Source organism: Manihot esculenta, chromosome 9 (assembly GCF_001659605.2).
Source record: "Manihot esculenta cultivar AM560-2 chromosome 9, M.esculenta_v8, whole genome shotgun sequence".
NCBI lineage: Eukaryota > Viridiplantae > Streptophyta > Magnoliopsida > Malpighiales > Euphorbiaceae > Manihot > Manihot esculenta.
In genome coordinates, this window is record NC_035169.2 from 10,912,957 (window position 1) to 10,916,858 (window position 3,902).

Below are 3,902 nucleotides of genomic sequence, written 5' to 3' on the forward strand. Positions count from 1 at the left end.
TGGTTCTGTAGGTGGTGGAGGTGGAGGTGCAGCATTCCCCGAGGTGGGGTTTGCCGGGTTTGGATAGAAGGGTGAGGGTGGATAAACTGGGTACTGTGTATAGGGTGGATAGAAAGGTGGATAAGGCATGTAGGTAGGGTAGGGGTTAAAGCTGGAGTAATCCGATGTGCCTCCCATCGGATACCCTGAACCCTGTGGGAAGGGTGGATAATGGGGTGGAAAACCATACCCCGAGGCCTGAACGCCTCCCTGAGACTCCCCTGTCCCTTCTTCCTGCATGCTCACATCCAGGTTCCCATCCCTCCTCTGATCCTCTTCCATAACCTCCCTCACATCTGAAGAACTTCCTCCTCTATCTGTCCCCCTTCTGCTAGCATCAAAAGACCTTCTAGGGTCCCTTGACACTCTCTCTCTGTTGGCTCTACAAGACATTGCCCTAGGCAATGTAGGAGGACGGGCGCTCGTGCCCTCATCCTCAGGTGGCACTCCAGTCAATCGCGCAGATCGACGAGTTCCTCTCATCCTATTCTCTGAAAAACAGCTCAGAACAAGCAAACATTAGCATCATATGGTTCATGTGGGCACACATGAACCCTCATCGCATATACATCATTCATATCATAGCATATCATTAATGCACATGCATAAAGTCATGGCATTTCACATCATCATGCAAGACAGGACTCAACATCCTATCCTAGTGGACATGACTTTCCTATTGTGCTTGACCTTCTATAACATCTATGAGCCCGACACTCTAGGTCCAATCCTATGAACCTAGGGCTCTGATACCATTCTGTAACGCCCCGGAAATCCGGACCGCTACCGGCGCTAGGATCCGGGTCGACTTAAGGCCGCCGGGACCCGTAGCAAGCCTGACATATAACCTGTAAACCTGTATAATCCCATACATGATCAACAACATGCATAAAAATTAAAACTTTTCTTCATACATACAATTGTCATCAACTAACTCAACCTGTGCATACTCTGAACATATACATAACATAGTCCCTCTGTGGGATCTCATCAAGCCTTAAAGGCAAAATAACCTGTGTTGAGTTAGTTTACATAAACATCATAACATAAGATCATGTATATACAAAAGGGATTAACAATATATTATGGTCAAGCACAACTCTATCTTCAATGACCTCATTACATAACATCCTGAATATTTTTACATTTCATCATAATACAATTGTCATGTCCACAATCTAACTATTACATACATATGACTTCTTCTTCTTGCCTTCTCTATCTATCCCGTACCTGCAAACCTGAGGGTTAGGGGAGAGGGGTGAGCTAGATGCCCAGTGAGTAGAACTGTAAAAAGAATATTTAAAACATGCTATCATGAAATGCGTCACTGCACAAACAAATCACACCACGGATGGACTGATTCAAAAATCCCTCAACTCCATGCCCGGCCCTATTATGGGCACCACAGGACTTCGTATTGCCCGGCCCTATTATGGGCACCACAGGACTTCGTACTCGGAGTTATTGCCCGGCCCTATTATGGGCACCACAGGTCTTCGTATTGCCCGGCCCTATTATGGGCACCACAGGTCTTCGTATATAGAAGGCTAATGAATCATCCTAATGTCCATCCATTATCATCTATCACAACAATACAATGCGGCATAGTCGTGAATTCTAATGCAAACAACCTATAATATGATCATGATGCATGAAGCATGATAAAAGCATTTCATTCATTTTTTTTTTTTTAAAAGGTTAAGTTTAGTTCCACTCACCTCTGGCTGACTCTGACAAACTCTGTAGCAGCTGGCTCACTGCTGGGGTCCTTGGTTCCTCGGGTCCGAACCTACACAGGTGGACTCCAATGAGGGACCAAACATACATAAACATAACTCTAATATATCCCCCAAAAACCCCCTAAAACATCCTGAAAATATCACATAGAGATATGCATGAAGTGGCTGAACAGGGCACTTTCGGCGGCACCTTCGGCGGCCGAAAGTCCTGGACAGAGACGAAACTCAGGTAGGTTCGGCGGCACCTTCGGCGGCCGAAAGTGCCTGACAGAGACGAAAGTCTCTTTTCGGGGGCAACTTCGGCAGCCGAAAGGCCTGCCTCCCCAGCCATGTTCGGCGGCCGAAAGTGCCTTCGGCTGCCGAACCTGGTTTCTGCCAAAGGGCAGAAACTTGGTTCCCAAATGCATTTTCGCCTCCAAACTCACCAATCATGCATACCACTCAACCAAAACATGCATACAAGTTCCTAGGGGCCTCAAAACATCAAATACCCCAACTACAACACTTCAAGCATACTCAAACATGCCACATTGTTCATAAATCACATAAAACCTAACATTTGCTTAAAAACTCATACAACCCTATACATGCCATTCTATCCCATAAAATCACTTAAAACTTACTTAAAACACATGAGGAGCTTAAGATCGGCTCTTACCTCTTGAAGATCGAGAGGGAGACGACCTAAACTTGGAGATCCACGAAAATGAGCTCCTGAGTTCCCAAAGCTCCAAAACTTGGTTTAAAAGCTCAAAACCTTCAATGCAAGCTTAAAACTCAAGAAAAATGGTAGAGATTTGGAGGAAGAACACAAGAGTTGAAAAAGGAAGGTCGGAAGCTTGCTGTGGCCGAAAATGGGAGAAAGCGCCCATTTCGGCTAAGTGCCCCATTTATAGGTGGCTGGCCAGGCCACGTTCGGGGGCCGAATGTGCCTCCGCATCCATGCAATGTTCGGCGGCCGAACTTGACTTTCGGCGGCCGAACCTGGACTGCCCTCACTCATGCTTTCGGGGGCCTAACGTGCCTCCAAAACGCATGCATGTTCGGCGGCCGAACTTGACTTTCGGCGGCCGAACCTGGGTTTTCCTCCAATGCTATTTTCATGCAAAAACTAATTTAGTTTCATACTTTAAAACCATTAAAATTCATGAAAACATTTTATAAAACATGTTTCTACCCTTCTAGAGATCTCCGACATCCGAGATTCCACCGGACGGTAGGAATTCCGATACCGGAGTCTAGCCGGGTATTACACCAAGGGGGTGCGAGGCCCGACGATTATCACGATGTAAAGAGGTAATTTGGTGAAAATGCTCTTGAAACTGCCTAAAAGAGGATAAAGGAGAACAAACATAGTTTGCCCAAGCCAAGTTGCAGATGAAGTGAAGATAAATAAGGAAAGTACAGACAACAGAGTTATTTGAAATTCAAATTTCAAATCTTCAAGAAGTCTTTCCCTTATTAAGGAAGTCAAATCTCAAGAAGATGCACTTGCCTTCCAAGAATTCAAAATTCAAAATTCAAAAGAGAACATCCAAAATTCAAAATTCAAAATTCAGCATTCAAAATTCAAAATTCAAAAGAAGGCTCCACCTCATCAAGGAAACTTAGGGCAACACTTTCAGCTATAAAAGGATCACAAACAATCAAGAAACTTCTTATCTCCCATTTGGATTGCAAGCCGCACGCCTCCTTCTTCTCCAAGCCGCCAGTTCCTCTTCCTCTTCTCTTTCTTTTATTTTTTTGTTTTGTTTTAGTCATGAGTGGCTGAAACCTCTTTTTCTAGTTGAAGATTAGGTGAAACTTTGGTTGTTTTATATATTGGGAGATCTGAACATATATTGTTTATCTTTTGTTTATCAATATTTACGCAATTTCATGCTTAATTCTATTGTTGCTTTGTTGTTTAGATCAATGGGGCCCATTAATTCTTGATTGCAAAGTAATAATTTGTTAGTTTGGATAGTTTTAAGTCCGTAATTACTTGAATTATTCAAACACAAGTAACTCTTGATGTAAAAACTAAGGAAATTGCATGATCTAGCAATATCACCATACATTTGGGTAGCTAAAATTAGGTCTCTCTATTTCTTAACGCAATTGACAGTTATTAGATGTTAA